General features: G+C 32.7%; 12 non-coding genes across 12 annotated transcripts; all 12 read left to right on the top strand.

The window, feature by feature from the left end:
- The first annotated feature begins 237 nt into the window (after positions 1-237).
- TRNAI-AAU (transfer RNA isoleucine (anticodon AAU)) lies at positions 238-311 on the top strand. Its single transcript has one exon. It is a non-coding gene; the product is annotated as a tRNA-Ile (tRNA).
- A 1,587-nt stretch (positions 312-1,898) lies between these two features.
- On the top strand, positions 1,899-1,972 carry TRNAI-AAU (transfer RNA isoleucine (anticodon AAU)). Its single transcript has one exon. It is a non-coding gene; the product is annotated as a tRNA-Ile (tRNA).
- A 1,598-nt stretch (positions 1,973-3,570) lies between these two features.
- Positions 3,571-3,644, top strand: TRNAI-AAU (transfer RNA isoleucine (anticodon AAU)). Its single transcript has one exon. It is a non-coding gene; the product is annotated as a tRNA-Ile (tRNA).
- A 1,587-nt stretch (positions 3,645-5,231) lies between these two features.
- Positions 5,232-5,305, top strand: TRNAI-AAU (transfer RNA isoleucine (anticodon AAU)). The gene has a single exon. It is a non-coding gene; the product is annotated as a tRNA-Ile (tRNA).
- A 1,592-nt stretch (positions 5,306-6,897) lies between these two features.
- TRNAI-AAU (transfer RNA isoleucine (anticodon AAU)) lies at positions 6,898-6,971 on the top strand. The gene has a single exon. It is a non-coding gene; the product is annotated as a tRNA-Ile (tRNA).
- A 1,602-nt stretch (positions 6,972-8,573) lies between these two features.
- Positions 8,574-8,643, top strand: TRNAI-AAU (transfer RNA isoleucine (anticodon AAU)). Its single transcript has one exon. It is a non-coding gene; the product is annotated as a tRNA-Ile (tRNA).
- A 1,589-nt stretch (positions 8,644-10,232) lies between these two features.
- Positions 10,233-10,306, top strand: TRNAI-AAU (transfer RNA isoleucine (anticodon AAU)). Its single transcript has one exon. It is a non-coding gene; the product is annotated as a tRNA-Ile (tRNA).
- Positions 10,307-11,898: 1,592 nt separating this feature from the next.
- Positions 11,899-11,972, top strand: TRNAI-AAU (transfer RNA isoleucine (anticodon AAU)). The gene has a single exon. It is a non-coding gene; the product is annotated as a tRNA-Ile (tRNA).
- Positions 11,973-13,560: 1,588 nt separating this feature from the next.
- TRNAI-AAU (transfer RNA isoleucine (anticodon AAU)) lies at positions 13,561-13,634 on the top strand. Its single transcript has one exon. It is a non-coding gene; the product is annotated as a tRNA-Ile (tRNA).
- A 1,592-nt stretch (positions 13,635-15,226) lies between these two features.
- On the top strand, positions 15,227-15,300 carry TRNAI-AAU (transfer RNA isoleucine (anticodon AAU)). Its single transcript has one exon. It is a non-coding gene; the product is annotated as a tRNA-Ile (tRNA).
- Positions 15,301-16,881: 1,581 nt separating this feature from the next.
- On the top strand, positions 16,882-16,955 carry TRNAI-AAU (transfer RNA isoleucine (anticodon AAU)). Its single transcript has one exon. It is a non-coding gene; the product is annotated as a tRNA-Ile (tRNA).
- Positions 16,956-18,542: 1,587 nt separating this feature from the next.
- Positions 18,543-18,616, top strand: TRNAI-AAU (transfer RNA isoleucine (anticodon AAU)). The gene has a single exon. It is a non-coding gene; the product is annotated as a tRNA-Ile (tRNA).
- The last annotated feature ends 1,032 nt before the right edge of the window (positions 18,617-19,648 follow it).

Raw genomic sequence — 19,648 nt, 5'->3', positions numbered from 1 at the left:
ATAAATTGTCTATTTTTATACTATTAGTAGATGCCTTAATCTTTGTTATTATCCTATCTAATATTTATTTTTATTTTGTAATGTGGAAAGAAACTGGAGCATTTTTATGATACCCATGCTTCAAGTGACTCTATGGCTTAAGCTTTTTTTTGAAAAATGAAATGCTATAAAAACAAAATATGATCTGTGCTTTGAGGTACATTTGCCAGTTTTGTGTTTGCTTGCAGTAACATCTGTGGCCGGTTAGCTCAGTTGGTTAGAGCGTGGTGCTAATAACGCCAAGGTCACGGGTTTGATCCCCGTATGGGCCATTTGCTTTTCTTGATGGACAAGAATGGAATAAGATCATCGGTGGAGTGCATGAATACTTGAAAACATCATAGACACATATATCTCAAAATCTCTTCAAATACATATCAGAAGCCAGTGGGAGTGTCATCCTTTGGCTGATGAAGATTTTTCTCTACATGGCTCAGTGACTTTTGTCTCAAATCAAGCAATATGGCATAACTAAGATATGCAAGGGCAAATTAATCAGTTATTATATTGCTGCTCAAACATAGAGGGCACTAGGTGTTACTAGAAGAAGAAGAAGATATGTGCTCCCCTCTCATTAGTGCACACTGAAGTAAAAAAAATGGAGAATTTCTAAAGACCAGAGCACAAGTAATGGATCTCTGCATTCTTATTGCATCTTTTCTTATTTCCAAATATTTGACATACTTCTGATTTGATAAGTTTAAAAATGAGTTTAAACAAAGGACACCACTGAAGATGATGGAATTTATATGAATTTTAAATGAAGATTTGCAATACTCATACATTGAATGAAAATGGAGCTTTGAACAAAAGGAAAAAAAACAATGTTAGCTCCCACGAGATATGAACTCAGATTACTAGATTCAAAGTCCAGGGTGCTAACAATTACACCATGGAACCCTCACCTGAGCAATGGCATCTACTGAAGTGCACTAATCTTTTAAATGCAAAGAAAAGAAATTCAATACTTTATATATATTATTTCAAGTTTCTAATAAGCTCAGGGATGCAATAGGTATTATGTAGAATATTTGTCCAAACCCAATGATAATATATAAAAAGTAACCTATTTTTTAAAGGAGAAGATAGATACTAGAAACCTAAATGCCTAGGACTAATTTCAGTTGGAGCATCACCCCTTATGTTATCCTAGCATTGAATTGACAGTTTTTCTGTATTTCCATATTTGCATATCAGCCACTTACAATTGTTTCAAGCTTTATAACAGAGGACTGCCTTTTTTATAGACCAAGGATGAAAGTCTCTTGTGAGTTAAGTCTGATAATGACATCACAATTTGTAAATTAAGCTATAGTATGATTACAGAGTGTAGACTGAATAAAAAGTGCTTTCCTATGGATTGAAGTTTGTATTTTCTTAAGCTTTGCATTCCAAAATGGGCTAGCATTCTTTATTTCCAATAGGCACATTAAGCTACTTCCCCAATATTTATTTTTTTGTGTTAAAAGTTATTCATACACAACTTGGTAAAACATACTAAATTTAATACATAATGGATTACATCCTGGATTATCTTTTTCAACAATCTGTAAATTTACAATAAAAAATTGTGTATTAGATTTTTTAGATTGATTTTGCTTAGATTTGCATATACTCCTTGTCTAAATTGTCTATTTTTATACTATTAGTAGATGCCTTAATCTTTGTTATTATCCTATCTAATATTATTTTTTATTTTGTAATGTGGAAAGAAACTGGAGCATTTTTATGATACCCATGCTTCAAGTGACTCTATGGCTTAAGCTTTTTTTTGAAAAATGAAATGCTATAAAAACAAAATATGATCTGTGCTTTGAGATATATTTGCCAGTTTTGTGTTTGCTTGCAGTAATATCTGTGGCCAGTTAGCGCAGTTGGTTAGAGCGTGGTGCTAATAATGCCAAGGTCACGGGTTCGATCCCCGTATGGGCCATTTGCTTTTCTTGATGGACAAGAATGGAATAAGCTCATCGGTGGAGTGCATGAATACTTGAAAACATCATAGACACATATATCACAAAATCTCTTCAAATACATATCAGAAGCCAGTGGGAGTGTCATCCTTTGGCTGATGAAGATTTTTCTCTACATGGCTCAGTGACTTTTGTCTCAAATCAAGCAATATGGCATAACTAAGATATGCAAGGGCAAATTAATCAGTTATTATATTGCTGCTCAAACATAGAGGGCACTAGGTGTTACTAGAAGAAGAAGAAGAAGAAGAAGATATGTGCTCCCCTCTCATTAGTGCACACTGAAGTAAAAAAAAATGGAGAATTTCTAAAGACCAGAGCACAAGTAATGGATCTCTGCATTCTTATTGCATCTTTTCTTATTTCCAAATATTTGACATACTTCTGATTTGATAAGTTTAAAAATGAGTTTAAACAAAGGACACCACTGAAGATGATGGAATTTATATGAATTTTAAATGAAGATTTGCAATACTCATACATTGAATGAAAATGGAGCTTTGAACAAAAGGAAAAAAAACAATGTTAGCTCCCACGAGATGTGAACTCAGATTACTAGATTCAAAGTCCAGGGTGCTAACAATTACACCATGGAACCTTCACCTGAGCAATGGCATCTACTGAAGTGCACTCATCTTTTAAATGCAAAGAAAAGAAATTCAATACTTTATATATATTATTTCAAGTTTCTAATAAGCTCAGGGATGCAATAGGTATTATGTAGAATATTTGTCCAAACCCAATGATAATATATAAAAAGTAACCTATTTTTTAAAGGAGAAGATAGATACTAGAAACCTAAATGCCTAGGACCAATTTCAGTTGGAGCATCACCCCTTATGTTATCCTAGCATTGAATTGACAGTTTTTCTGTATTTCCATATTTGCATATCAGCCACTTACAATTGTTTCAAGCTTTATAACAGAGGACTGCCTTTTTTATAGACCAAGGATGAAAGTCTCTTGTGAGTTAAGTCTGATAATGACATCACAATTTGTAAATTAAGCTATAGTATGATTACAGAGTGTAGACTGAATAAAAAGTGCTTTCCTATGGATTGAAGTTTGTATTTTCTTAAGCTTTGCATTCCAAAATGGGCTAGCATTCTTTATTTCCAATGGGCACATTAAGTTACTTCCCCAATATATATTTTTTTGTGTTAAAAGTTATTCATACACAACTTGGTAAAACATACTAAATTTAATACATAATGGATTACATCCTGGGATTATCTTTTTCAACAATCTGTAAATTTACAATTAAAAATTGTGTATTATATTTTTTAGATTGATTTTGCTTAGATTTGCATATACTCCTTGAATAAATTGTCTATTTTTATACTATTAGTAGATGCCTTAATCTTTGTTATTATCCTATCTAATATTTATTTTTATTTTGTAATGTGGAAAGAAACTGGAGCATTTTTATGATACCCATGCTTCAAGTGACTCTATGGCTTAAGCTTTTTTTTGAAAAATGAAATGCTATAAAAACAAAATATGATCTGTGCTTTGAGGTACATTTGCCAGTTTTGTGTTTGCTTGCAGTAACATCTGTGGCCGGTTAGCTCAGTTGGTTAGAGCGTGGTGCTAATAACGCCAAGGTCACGGGTTTGATCCCCGTATGGGCCATTTGCTTTTCTTGATGGACAAGAATGGAATAAGATCATCGGTGGAGTGCATGAATACTTGAAAACATCATAGACACATATATCACAAAATCTCTTCAAATACATATCAGAAGCCAGTGGGAGTGTCATCCTTTGGCTGATGAAGATTTTTCTCTACATGGCTCAGTGACTTTTGTCTCAAATCAAGCAATATGGCATAACTAAGATATGCAAGGGCAAATTAATCAGTTATTATATTGCTGCTCAAACATAGAGGGCACTAGGTGTTACTAGAAGAAGAAGAAGATATGTGCTCCCCTCTCATTAGTGCACACTGAAGTAAAAAAAATGGAGAATTTCTAAAGACCAGAGCACAAGTAATGGATCTCTGCATTCTTATTGCATCTTTTCTTATTTCCAAATATTTGACATACTTCTGATTTGATAAGTTTAAAAATGAGTTTAAACAAAGGACACCACTGAAGATGATGGAATTTATATGAATTTTAAATGAAGATTTGCAATACTCATACATTGAATGAAAATGGAGCTTTGAACAAAAGGAAAAAAAACAATGTTAGCTCCCACGAGATATGAACTCAGATTACTAGATTCAAAGTCCAGGGTGCTAACAATTACACCATGGAACCCTCACCTGAGCAATGGCATCTACTGAAGTGCACTCATCTTTTAAATGCAAAGAAAAGAAATTCAATACTTTATATATATTATTTCAAGTTTCTAATAAGCTCAGGGATGCAATAGGTATTATGTAGAATATTTGTCCAAACCCAATGATAATATATAAAAAGTAACCTATTTTTTAAAGGAGAAGATAGATACTAGAAACCTAAATGCCTAGGACCAATTTCAGTTGGAGCATCACCCCTTATGTTATCCTAGCATTGAATTGACAGTTTTTCTGTATTTCCATATTTGCATATCAGCCACTTACAATTGTTTCAAGCTTTATAACAGAGGACTGCCTTTTTTATAGACCAAGGATGAAAGTCTCTTGTGAGTTAAGTCTGATAATGACATCACAATTTGTAAATTAAGCTATAGTATGATTACAGAGTGTAGACTGAATAAAAAGTGCTTTCCTATGGATTGAAGTTTGTATTTTCTTAAGCTTTGCATTCCAAAATGGGCTAGCATTCTTTATTTCCAATAGGCACATTAAGCTACTTCCCCAATATTTATTTTTTTGTGTTAAAAGTTATTCATACACAACTTGGTAAAACATACTAAATTTAATACATAATGGATTACATCCTGGATTATCTTTTTCAACAATCTGTAAATTTACAATTAAAAATTGTGTATTAGATTTTTTAGATTGATTTTGCTTAGATTTGCATATACTCATTGTCTAAATTGTCTATTTTTATACTATTAGTAGATGCCTTAATCTTTGTTATTATCCTATCTAATATTATTTTTTATTTTGTAATGTGGAAAGAAACTGGAGCATTTTTATGATACCCATGCTTCAAGTGACTCTATGGCTTAAGCTTTTTTTTGAAAAATGAAATGCTATAAAAACAAAATATGATCTGTGCTTTGAGATATATTTGCCAGTTTTGTGTTTGCTTGCAGTAATATCTGTGGCCAGTTAGCGCAGTTGGTTAGAGCGTGGTGCTAATAATGCCAAGGTCACGGGTTCGATCCCCGTATGGGCCATTTGCTTTTCTTGATGGACAAGAATGGAATAAGCTCATCGGTGGAGTGCATGAATACTTGAAAACATCATAGACACATATATCACAAAATCTCTTCAAATACATATCAGAAGCCAGTGGGAGTGTCATCCTTTGGCTGATGAAGATTTTTCTCTACATGGCTCAGTGACTTTTGTCTCAAATCAAGCAATATGGCATAACTAAGATATGCAAGGGCAAATTAATCAGTTATTATATTGCTGCTCAAACATAGAGGGCACTAGGTGTTACTAGAAGAAGAAGAAGAAGATATGTGCTCCCCTCTCATTAGTGCACACTGAAGTAAAAAAAAATGGAGAATTTCTAAAGACCAGAGCACAAGTAATGGATCTCTGCATTCTTATTGCATCTTTTCTTATTTCCAAATATTTGACATACTTCTGATTTGATAAGTTTAAAAATGAGTTTAAACAAAGGACACCACTGAAGATGATGGAATTTATATGAATTTTAAATGAAGATTTGCAATACTCATACATTGAATGAAAATGGAGCTTTGAACAAAAGGAAAATAAACAATGTTAGCTCCCACGAGATATAAATTCAAATTACTAGATTCAAAGTCCAGGGTGCTAACAATTACACCATGGAACCCTCACCTGAGCAATGGCATCTACTGAAGTGCGCTCATCTTTTAAATGCAAAGAAAAGAAATTCAATACTTTATATATATTATTTCAAGTTTCTAATAAGCTCAGGGATGCAATAGGTATTATGTAGAATATTTGTCCAAACCCAATGATAATATATAAAAAGTAACCTATTTTTTAAAGGAGAAGATAGATACTAGAAACCTAAATGCCTAGGACCAATTTCAGTTGGAGCATCACCCCCTATGTTATCCTAGCATTGAATTGACAGTTTTTCAGTATTTCCATATTTGCATATCAGCCACTTACAATTGTTTCAAGCTTTATAACAGAGGACTGCCTTTTTTATAGACCAAGGATGAAAGTCTCTTGTGAGTTAAGTCTGATAATGACATCACAATTTGTAAATTAAGCTATAGTATGATTACAGAGTGTAGACTGAATAAAAAGTGCTTTCCTATGGATTGAAGTTTGTATTTTCTTAAGCTTTGCATTCCAAAATGGGCTAGCATTCTTTATTTCCAATGGGCACATTAAGTTACTTCCCCAATATATATTTTTTTGTGTTAAAAGTTATTCATACACAACTTGGTAAAACATACTAAATTTAATACATAATGGATTGCATCCTGGGATTATCTTTTTCAACAATCTGTAAATTTACAATTAAAAATTGAGTATTAGATTTTTTAGATTGATTTTGCTTAGATTTGCATATACTCCTTGAATAAATTGTCTATTTTTATACTATTAGTAGATGCCTTAATCTTTGTTATTATCCTATCTAATATTTATTTTTATTTTGTAATGTGGAAAGAAACTGGAGCATTTTTATGATACCCATGCTTCAAGTGACTCTATGGCTTAAGCTTTTTTTTGAAAAATGAAATGCTATAAAAACAAAATATGATCTGTGCTTTGAGGTACATTTGCCAGTTTTGTGTTTGCTTGCAGTAACATCTGTGGCCGGTTAGCTCAGTTGGTTAGAGCGTGGTGCTAATAACACCAAGGTCACGGGTTTGATCCCCGTATGGGCCATTTGCTTTTCTTGATGGACAAGAATGGAATAAGATCATCGGTGGAGTGCATGAATACTTGAAAACATCATAGACACATATATCACAAAATCTCTTCAAATACATATCAGAAGCCAGTGGGAGTGTCATCCTTTGGCTGATGAAGATTTTTCTCTACATGGCTCAGTGACTTTTGTCTCAAATCAAGCAATATGGCATAACTAAGATATGCAAGGGCAAATTAATCAGTTATTATATTGCTGCTCAAACATAGAGGGCACTAGGTGTTACTAGAAGAAGAAGAAGAAGAAGAAGATATGTGCTCCCCTCTCATTAGTGCACACTGAAGTAAAAAAAAATGGAGAATTTCCAAAGACCAGAGCACAAGTAATGGATCTCTGCATTCTTATTGCATCTTTTCTTATTTCCAAATATTTGACATACTTCTGATTTGATAAGTTTAAAAATGAGTTTAAACAAAGGACACCACTGAAGATGATGGAATTTATATGAATTTTAAATGAAGATTTGCAATACTCATACATTGAATGAAAATGGAGCTTTGAACAAAAGGAAAATAAACAATGTTAGCTCCCACGAGATATGAACTCAGATTACTAGATTCAAAGACCAGGGTGCTAACAATTACACCATGGAACCCTCACCTGAGCAATGGCATCTACTGAAGTGCACTCATCTTTTAAATGCAAAGAAAAGAAATTCAATACTTTATATATATTATTTCAAGTTTCTAATAAGCTCAGGGATGCAATAGGTATTATGTAGAATATTTGTCCAAACCCAATGATAATATATAAAAAGTAACCTATTTTTTAAAGGAGAAGATAGATACTAGAAACCTAAATGCCTAGGACCAATTTCAGTTGGAGCATCACCCCTTATATTATCCTAGCATTGAATTGACAGTTTTTCTGTATTTCCATATTTGCATATCAGCCACTTACAATTGTTTCAAGCTTTATAACAGAGGACTGCCTTTTTTATAGACCAAGGATGAAAGTCTCTTGTGAGTTAAGTCTGATAATGACATCACAATTTGTAAATTAAGCTATAGTATGATTACAGAGTGTAGACTGAATAAAAAGTGCTTTCCTATGGATTGAAGTTTGTATTTTCTTAAGCTTTGCATTCCAAAATGGGCTAGCATTCTTTATTTCCAATGGGCACATTAAGCTTCTTCCCCAATATATATTTTTTTGTGTTAAAAGTTATTCATACACAACTTGGTAAAACATACTAAATTTAATACATAATGGATTACATCCTGGGATTATCTTTTTCAACAATCTGTAAATTTACAATTAAAAACTGTGTATTAGATTTTTTAGATTGATTTTGCTTAGATTTGCATATACTCCTTGTCTAAATTGTATATTTTTATACTATTACTAGATGCCTTAATCTTTGTTATTATCCTATCTAATATTTATTTTTATTTTGTAATGTGGAAAGAAACTGGAGCATTTTTATGATACCCATGCTTCAAGTGACTCTATGGCTTAAGCTTTTTTTTGAAAAATGAAATGCTATAAAAACAAAATATGATCTGTGCTTTGAGGTACATTTGCCAGTTTTGTGTTTGCTTGCAGTAGTATCTGTAGACGGTTAGCTCAGTTGGTTAGAGCGTGGTGCTAATAACGCCAAGGTCACGGGTTTGATCCCCGTAAGGGCCATTTGCTTTTCTTGATGGACAAGAATGGAATAAGCTCATCGGTGGAGTGCATGAATACTTGAAAACATCATAGACACATATATCACAAAATCTCTTCAAATACATATCAGAAGCCAGTGGGAGTGTCATCCTTTGGCTGATGAAGATTTTTCTCTACATGGCTCAGTGACTTTTGTCTCAAATCAAGCAATATGGCATAACTAAGATATGCAAGGGCATATTAATCAGTTATTATATTGCTGCTCAAACATAGAGGGCACTAGGTGTTACTAGAAGAAGAAGAAGATATGTGCTCTCCTCTCATTAGTGCACACTGAAGTAAAAAAAATGGAGAATTTCTAAAGACCAGAGCACAAGTAATGGATCTCTGCATTCTTATTGCATCTTTTCTTATTTCCAAATATTTGACATACTTCTGATTTGATAAGTTTAAAAATGAGTTTAAACAAAGGACACCACTGAAGATGATGGAATTTATATGAATTTTAAATGAAGATTTGCAATACTCATAAATTGAATGAAAATGGAGCTTTGAACAAAAGGAAAATAAACAATGTTAGCTCCCACGAGATATGAACTCAGATTACTAGATTCAAAGTCCAGGGTGCTAACAATTACACCATGGAACCCTCACCTGAGCAATGGCATCTACTGAAGTGCGCTCATCTTTTAAATGCAAAGAAAAGAAATTCAATACTTTATATATATTATTTCAAGTTTCTAATAAGCTCAGGGATGCAATAGGTATTATGTAGAATATTTGTCCAAACCCAATGATAATATATAAAAAGTAACCTATTTTTTAAAGGAGAAGATAGATACTAGAAACCTAAATGCCTAGGACCAATTTCAGTTGGAGCATCACCCCTTATGTTATCCTAGCATTGAATTGACAGTTTTTCTGTATTTCCATATTTGCATATCAGCCACTTACAATTGTTTCAAGCTTTATAACAGAGGACTGCCTTTTTTATAGACAAAGGATGAAAGTCTCTTGTGAGTTAAGTCTGATAATGACATCACAATTTGTAAATTAAGCTATAGTATGATTACAGAGTGTAGACTGAATAAAAAGTGCTTTCCTATGGATTGAAGTTTGTATTTTCTTAAGCTTTGCATTCCAAAATGGGCTAGCATTCTTTATTTCCAATGGGCACATTAAGCTACTAGCCCCAATATATATTTTTTTGTGTTAAAAGTTATTCATACACAACTTGGTAAAACATACTAAATTTAATACATAATGGATTACATCCTGGGATTATCTTTTTCAACAATCTGTAAATTTACAATTAAAAATTGTGTATTAGATTTTTTAGATTGATTTTGCTTAGATTTGCATATACTCCTAGTCTAAATTGTCTATTTTTATACTATTACTAGATGCCTTAATCTTTGTTATTATCCTATCTAATATTATTTTTTATTTTGTAATGTGGAAAGAAACTGGAGCATTTTTATGATACCCATGCTTCAAGTGACTCTATGGCTTCAGCTTTTTTTTGAAAAATGAAATGCTATAAAAACAAAATATGATCTGTGCTTTGAGGTACATTTGCCAGTTTTGTGTTTGCTTGCAGTAATATCTGTGGCCGGTTAGCTCAGTTGGTTAGAGCGTGGCGCTAATAACGCCAAGGTCACGGGTTCAATCCCCGTATGGGCCATTTGCCTTTCTTGATGGACAAGAATGGAATAAGCTCATCGGTGGAGTGCATGAATACTTGAAAACATCATAGACACATATATCACAAAATCTCTTCAAATACATATAAGAAACCAGTGGTATTGTAATCCTTTGGCTGATGAAGATTTTTCTCTACATGGCTCAGTGACATTTGTCTCAAATCAAGCAATATGGCATAACTAAGATATTCAAGGGAAAAAATTAATTAGTTATTATACTGCTGCTCAAACATAGAGGGCACTAGGTGTTACTAGAAGAAGAAGAAGAATATATGTGCTCCCCTCTCATTAGTGCACACTGAAGTAAAAAAAATGGAGAATTTCTAAAGACCAGAGCACAAGTAATGGATCTCTGCATTCTTATTGCATCTTTTCTTATTTCCAAATATTTGACATACTTCTGATTTGATAAGTTTAAAAATGAGTTTAAACAAAGGACACCACTGAAGATGATGGAATTTATATGAATTTTAAATGAAGATTTGCAATACTCATACATTGAATGAAAATGGAGCTTTGAACAAAAGGAAAATAAACAATGTTAGCTCCCACGAGATATGAACTCAGATGACTAGATTGAAACTCCAGGGTGCTAACAATTACACCATGGAACCCTTACCTGAGCAATGGCATCTACTGAAGTGCGCTCATCTTTTAAATGCAAAGAAAAGAAATTCAATACTTTATATATATTATTTCAAGTTTCTAATAAACTCAGGGATGCAATAGGTATTATGTAGAATATTTGTCCAAACCCAATGATAATATATAAAAAGTAACCTATTTTTTAAAGGAGAAGATAGATACTAGAAACCTAAATGCCTAGGACCAATTTCAGTTGGAGCATCACCCCTTATGTTATCCTAGCATTGAATTGACAGTTTTTCTGTATTTCCATATTTGCATATCAGCCACTTATAATTGTTTCAAGCTTTATAACAGAGGACTGCCTTTTTTATAGACCAAGGATGAACGTCTCTTGTGAGTTAAGTCTGATAATGACATCACAATTTGTAAATTAAGCTATAGTATGATTACAGAGTGTAGACTGAATAAAAAGTGCTTTCCTATGGATTGAAGTTTGTATTTTCTTAAGCTTTGCATTCCAAAATGGGCTAGCATTCTTTATTTCCAATAGGCACATTAAGCTACTTCCCCAATATTTATTTTTTTGTGTTAAAAGTTATTCATACACAACTTGGTAAAACATACTAAATTTAATACATAATGGATTACATCCTGGATTATCTTTTTCAACAATCTGTAAATTTACAATTAAAAATTGTGTATTAGATTTTTTAGATTGATTTTGCTTAGATTTGCATATACTCCTTGTCTAAATTGTCTATTTTTATACTATTAGTAGATGCCTTAATCTTTGTTATTATCCTATCTAATATTATTTTTTATTTTGTAATGTGGAAAGAAACTGGAGCATTTTTATGATACCCATGCTTCAAGTGACTCTATGGCTTAAGCTTTTTTTTGAAAAATGAAATGCTATAAAAACAAAATATGATCTGTGCTTTGAGATATATTTGCCAGTTTTGTGTTTGCTTGCAGTAATATCTGTGGCCAGTTAGCGCAGTTGGTTAGAGCGTGGTGCTAATAATGCCAAGGTCACGGGTTCGATCCCCGTATGGGCCATTTGCTTTTCTTGATGGACAAGAATGGAATAAGCTCATCGGTGGAGTGCATGAATACTTGAAAACATCATAGACACATATATCACAAAATCTCTTCAAATACATATCAGAAGCCAGTGGGAGTGTCATCCTTTGGCTGATGAAGATTTTTCTCTACATGGCTCAGTGACTTTTGTCTCAAATCAAGCAATATGGCATAACTAAGATATGCAAGGGCAAATTAATCAGTTATTATATTGCTGCTCAAACATAGAGGGCACTAGGTGTTACTAGAAGAAGAAGAAGATATGTGCTCCCCTCTCATTAGTGCACACTGAAGTAAAAAAAATTGAGAATTTCTAAAGACCAGAGCACAAGTAATGGATCCTCTGCATTCTTATTGCATCTTTTCTTATTTCCAAATATTTGACATACTTCTGATTTGATAAGTTTAAAAATTAGTTTAAACAAAGGACACCACTGAAGATGATGGAATTTATATGAATTTTAAATGAAGATTTGCAATACTCATACATTGAATGAAAATGGAGCTTTGAACAAAAGGGAAAAAAACAATGTTAGCTCCCACGAGATATGAACTCAGATTACTAGATTAAAAGTCCAGGGTGCTAACAATTACACCATGGAACCCTCACCTGAGCAATGGCATCTACTGAAGTGCACTCATCTTTTAAATGCAAAGAAAAGAAATTCAATACTTTATATATATTATTTCAAGTTTCTAATAAGCTCAGGGATGCAATAGGTATTATGTAGAATATTTGTCCAAACCCAATGATAATATATAAAAAGTAACCTATTTTTTAAAGGAGAAGATAGATACTAGAAACCTAAATGCCTAGGACCAATTTCAGTTGGAGCATCACCCCTTATGTTATCCTAGCATTGAATTGACAGTTTTTCTGTATTTCCATATTTGCATATCAGCCACTTACAATTGTTTCAAGCTTTATAACAGAGGACTGCCTTTTTTATAGACCAAGGATGAAAGTCTCTTGTGAGTTAAGTCTGATAATGACATCACAATTTGTAAATTAAGCTATAGTATGATTACAGAGTGTAGACTGAATAAAAAGTGCTTTCCTATGGATTGAAGTTTGTATTTTCTTAAGCTTTGCATTCCAAAATGGGCTAGCATTCTTTATTTCCAATAGGCACATTAAGCTACTTCCCCAATATTTATTTTTTTGTGTTAAAAGTTATTCATACACAACTTGGTAAAACATACTAAATTTAATACATAATGGATTACATCCTGGATTATCTTTTTCAACAATCTGTAAATTTACAATTAAAAATTGTGTATTAGATTTTTTAGATTGATTTTGCTTAGATTTGCATATACTCCTTGTCTAAATTGTATATTTTTATACTATTAGTAGATGCCTTAATCTTTGTTATTATCCTATCTAATATTATTTTTTATTTTGTAATGTGGAAAGAAACTGGAGCATTTTTATGATACCCATGCTTCAAGTGACTCTATGGCTTAAGCTTTTTTTTGAAAAATGAAATGCTATAAAAACAAAATATGATCTGTGCTTTGAGATATATTTGCCAGTTTTGTGTTTGCTTGCAGTAATATCTGTGGCCAGTTAGCGCAGTTGGTTAGAGCGTGGTGCTAATAATGCCAAGGTCACGGGTTCGATCCCCGTATGGGCCATTTGCTTTTCTTGATGGACAAGAATGGAATAAGCTCATCGATGGAGTGCATGAATACTTGAAAACATCATAGACACATATATCACAAAATCTCTTCAAATACATATCAGAAGCCAGTGGGAGTGTCATCCTTTGGCTGATGAAGATTTTTCTCTACATGGCTCAGTGACTTTTGTCTCAAATCAAGCAATATGGCATAACTAAGATATGCAAGGGCAAATTAATCAGTTATTATATTGCTGCTCAAACATAGAGGGCACTAGGTGTTACTAGAAGAAGAAGAAGAAGATATGTGCTCCCCTCTCATTAGTGCACACTGAAGTAAAAAAAAATGGAGAATTTCTAAAGACCAGAGCACAAGTAATGGATCTCTGCATTCTTATTGCATCTTTTCTTATTTCCAAATATTTGACATACTTCTGATTTGATAAGTTTAAAAATGAGTTTAAACAAAGGACACCACTGAAGATGATGGAATTTATATGAATTTTAAATGAAGATTTGCAATACTCATACATTGAATGAAAATGGAGCTTTGAACAAAAGGAAAATAAACAATGTTAGCTCCCACGAGATATAAATTCAAATTACTAGATTCAAAGTCCAGGGTGCTAACAATTACACCATGGAACCCTCACCTGAGCAATGGCATCTACTGAAGTGCGCTCATCTTTTAAATGCAAAGAAAAGAAATTCAATACTTTATATATATTATTTCAAGTTTCTAATAAGCTCAGGGATGCAATAGGTATTATGTAGAATATTTGTCCAAACCCAATGATAATATATAAAAAGTAACCTATTTTTTAAAGGAGAAGATAGATACTAGAAACCTAAATGCCTAGGACCAATTTCAGTTGGAGCATCACCCCCTATGTTATCCTAGCATTGAATTGACAGTTTTTCAGTATTTCCATATTTGCATATCAGCCACTTACAATTGTTTCAAGCTTTATAACAGAGGACTGCCTTTTTTATAGACCAAGGATGAAAGTCTCTTGTGAGTTAAGTCTGATAATGACATCACAATTTGTAAATTAAGCTATAGTATGATTACAGAGTGTAGACTGAATAAAAAGTGCTTTCCTATGGATTGAAGTTTTTATTTTCTTAAGCTTTGCATTCCAAAATGGGCTAGCATTCTTTATTTCCAATGGGCACATTAAGTTACTTCCCCAATATATATTTTTTTGTGTTAAAAGTTATTCATACACAACTTGGTAAAACATACTAAATTTAATACATAATGGATTACATCCTGGGATTATCTTTTTCAACAATCTGTAAATTTACAATTAAAAATTGTGTATTAGATTTTTTAGATTGATTTTGCTTAGATTTGCATATACTCCTTGAATAAATTGTCTATTTTTATACTATTAGTAGATGCCTTAATCTTTGTTATTATCCTATCTAATATTTATTTTTATTTTGTAATGTGGAAAGAAACTGGAGCATTTTTATGATACCCATGCTTCAAGTGACTCTATGGCTTAAGCTTTTTTTTGAAAAATGAAATGCTATAAAAACAAAATATGATCTGTGCTTTGAGGTACATTTGCCAGTTTTGTGTTTGCTTGCAGTAATATCTGTGGCATGTTAGCTCAGTTGGTTAGAGCGAGGTGCTAATAACGCCAAGGTCACGGGTTCGATCCCCGTATAGGCCATTTGCTTTTCTTGATGGACAAGAATGGAATAAGCTCATCGTGGAGTGCAGGAATACTTGAAAACATCATAGACACATATATCACAAAATCTTTTCAAATACATATCAGAAGCCAGTGGGAGTGTCATCCTTTGGCTGATGAAGATTTTTCTCTACATGGCTCAGTGACTTTTGTCTCAAATCAAGCAATATGACATAACTAAGATATGCAAGGGCAAATTAATCAGTTATTATATTGCTGCTCAAACATAGAGGGCACTAGGTGTTACTAGAAGAAGATATGTGCTCCCCTCTCATTAGTGCACACTGAAGTAAAAAAAAATGGAGAATTTCTAAAGACCAGAGCACAAGTAATGGATCTCTGCATTCTTATTGCATCTTTTCTTATTTCCAAATATTTGACATACTTCTGATTTAATAAGTTTAAAAATGAGTTTAAACAAAGGACACCACTGAAGATGATGGAATTTATATGAATTTTAAATGAAGATTTGCAATACTCATACATTGAATGAAAATGGAGCTTTGAACAAAAGGAAAATAAACAATGTTAGCTCCCACGAGATATGAACTCAGATTACTAGATTCAAAGTCCAGGGTGCTAACAATTACACCATGGAACCCTCACCTGAGCAATGGCATCTACTGAAGTGCGCTCATCTTTTAAATGCAAAGAAAAGAAATTCAATACTTTATATATATTATTTCAAGTTTCTAATAAGCTCAGGGATGCAATAGGTATTATGTAGAATATTTGTCCAAACCCAATGATAATATATAAAAAGTAACCGATTTTTTAAAGGAGAAGATAGATACTAGAAACCTAAATGCCTAGGACCAATTTCAGTTGGAGCATCACCCCTTATGTTATCCTAGCATTGAATTGACAGTTTTTCTGTATTTCCATATTTGCATATCAGCCACTTACAATTGTTTCAAGCTTTATAACAGAGGACTGCCTTTTTTATAGACCAAGGATGAAAGTCTCTTGTGAGTTAAGTCTGATAATGACATCACAATTTGTAAATGAAGCTATAGTATGATTACAGAGTGTAGACTGAATAAAAAGTGCTTTCCTATGGATTGAAGTTTGTATTTTCTTAAGCTTTGCATTCCAAAATGGGCTAGCATTCTTTATTTCCAATGGGCACATTAAGCTACTTCCCCAATATGTATTTTTTTGTGTTAAAAGTTATTCATACACAACTTGGTAAAACATACTAACTTTAATACATAATGGATTACATCCTGGGATTATCTTTTTCAACAATCTGTAAATTTACAATTAAAAATTGTGTATTAGATTTTTTAGATTGATTTTGCTTAGATTTGCATATACTCCTTGTCTAAATTGTCTATTTTTATACTATTAGTAGATGCCTTAATCTTTGTTATTATCCTATCTAATATTTATTTTTATTTTGTAATGTGGAAAGAAACTGGAGCATTTTTATGATACCCATGCTTCAAGTGACTCTATGGCTTAAGCTTTTTTTGAAAAATGAAATGCTATAAAAACAAAATATGATCTGTGCTTTGAGGTACATTTGCCAGTTTTGTGTTTGCTTGCAGTAACATCTGTGGCCGGTTAGCTCAGTTGGTTAGAGCGTGGTGCTAATAACGCCAAGGTCACGGGTTCGATCCCCGTATGGGCCATTTGCTTTTCTTGATGGACAAGAATGGAATAAGATCATCGGTGGAGTGCATGAATACTTGAAAACATCATAGACACATATATCACAAAATCTCTTCAAATACATATCAGAAGCCAGTGGGAGTGTCATCCTTTGGCTGATGAAGATTTTTTCTCTACATGGCTCAGTGACTTTTGTCTCAAATCAAGCAATATGGCATAACTAAGATATGCAAGGGCAAATTAATCAGTTATTATATTGCTGCTCAAACATAGAGGGCACTAGGTGTTACTAGAAGAAGAAGATATGTGCTCCCCTCTTATTAGTGCACACTGAAGTAAAAAAAAATGGAGAATTTCTAAAGACCAGAGCACAAGTAATGGATCTCTGCATTCTTATTGCATCTTTTCTTATTTCCAAATATTTGACATACTTCTGATTTGCTAAATTTAAAAATGAGTTTAAACAAAGGACACCACTGAAGATGATGGAATTTATATGAATTTTAAATGAAGATTTGCAATACTCATACATTGAATGAAAATGGAGCTTTGAACAATAGGAAAATAAACAATGTTAGCTCCCACGAGATATGAATTCAGATTACTAGATTCAAAGTCAAGGGTGCTAACAATTACACCATGGAACCCTCACCTGAGCAATGGCATCTACTGAAGTGCGCTCATCTTTTAAATGCAAAGAAAAGAAATTCAATACTTTATATATATTATTTCAAGTTTCTAATAAGCTCAGGGATGCAATAGGTATTATGTAGAATATTTGTCCAAACCCAATGATAATATATAAAAAGTAACCTATTTTTTAAAGGAGAAGATAGATACTAGAAACCTAAATGCCTAGGACCAATTTCAGTTGGAGCATCACCCCTTATGTTATCCTAGCATTGAATTGACAGTTTTTCTGTATTTCCATATTTGCATATCAGCCACTTACAATTGTTTCAAGCTTTATAACAGAGGACTGCCTTTTTTATAGACCAAGGATGAAAGTCTCTTGTGAGTTAAGTCTGATAGTGACATCACAATTTGTAAATTAAGCTATAGTATGATTACAGAGTGTAGACTGAATAAAAAGTGCTTTCCTATGGATTGAAGTTTGTATTTTCTTAAGCTTTGCATTCCAAAATGGGCTAGCATTCTTTATTTCCAATGGGCACATTAAGTTACTTCCCCAATATATATTTTTTTGTGTTAAAAGTTATTCATACACAACTTGGTAAAACATACTAAATTTAATACATAATGGATTACATCCTGGGATTATCTTTTTCAACAATCTGTAAATTTACAATTAAAAATTGTGTATTAGATTTTTTAGATTGATTTTGCTTAGATTTGCATATACTCCTTGTCTAAATTGTCTATTTTTATACTATTAGTAGATGCCTTAATCTTTGTTATTATCCTATCTAATATTTATTTTTATTTTGTAATGTGGAAAGAAACTGGAGCATTTTTATGATACCCATGCTTCAAGTGACTCTATGGCTTAAGCTTTTTTTTGAAAAATGAAATGCTATAAAAACAAAATATGATCTGTGCTTTGAGGTACATTTGCCAGTTTTGTGTTTGCTTGCAGTAATATCTGTGGCCGGTTAGCTCAGTTGGTTAGAGCGTGGTGCTAATAACGCCAAGGTCACGGGTTCGATCCCCGTATGGGCCATTTGCTTTTCTTGATGGACAAGAATGGAATAAGCTCATCGGTGGAGTGCATGAATACTTGAAAACATCATAGACACATATATCACAAAATCTCTTCAAATACATATCAGAAGCCAGTGGAAGTGTCATCCTTTGGCTGATGAAGATTTTTCTCTACATGGCTCAGTGACTTTTGTCTCAAATCAAGCAATATGGCATAACTAAGATATGCAAGGGCATATTAATCAGTTATTATATTGCTGCTCAAACATAGAGGGCACTAGGTGTTACTAGAAGAAGAAGAAGATATGTGCTCCCCTCTCATTAGTGCACACTGAAGTAAAAAAAATTGAGAATTTCTAAAGACCAGAGCACAAGTAATGGATCTCTGCATTCTTATTGCATCTTTTCTTATTTCCAAATATTTGACATACTTCTGATTTGATAAGTTTAAAAATGAGTTTAAACAAAGGACACCACTGAAGATGATGGAATTTATATGAATTTTAAATGAAGATTTGCAATACTCATACATTGAATGAAAATGGAGCTTTGAACAAAAGGAAAATAAACAATGTTAGCTCCCACGAGATATGAACTCAGATTACTAGATTCAAAGTCCAGGGTGCTAACAATTACACCATGGAACCCTCACCTGAGCAATGGCATCTACTGAAGTGCGCTCATCTTTTAAATGCAAAGAAAAGAAATTCAATACTTTATATATATTATTTCAAGTTTCTAATAAGCTCAGGGATGCAATAGGTATTATGTAGAATATTTGTCCAAACCCAATGATAATATATAAAAAGTAACCTATTTTTTAAAGGAGAAGATAGATACTAGAAACCTAAATGCCTAGGACCAATTTCAGTTGGAGCATCACCCCTTATGTTATCCTAGCATTGAATTGACAGTTTTTCTGTATTTCCATATTTGCATATCAGCCATTTACAATTGTTTCAAGCTTTATAACAGAGGACTGCCTTTTTTATAGACCAAGGATGAAAGTCTCTTGTGAGTTAAGTCTGATAATGACATCACAATTTGTAAA

The sequence above is a fragment of the Pseudophryne corroboree genome, chromosome 11 (genome assembly GCF_028390025.1).
Source record: "Pseudophryne corroboree isolate aPseCor3 chromosome 11, aPseCor3.hap2, whole genome shotgun sequence".
Lineage (NCBI taxonomy): Eukaryota > Metazoa > Chordata > Amphibia > Anura > Myobatrachidae > Pseudophryne > Pseudophryne corroboree.
This window is presented reverse-complemented; position numbering and strand designations above follow the sequence as displayed.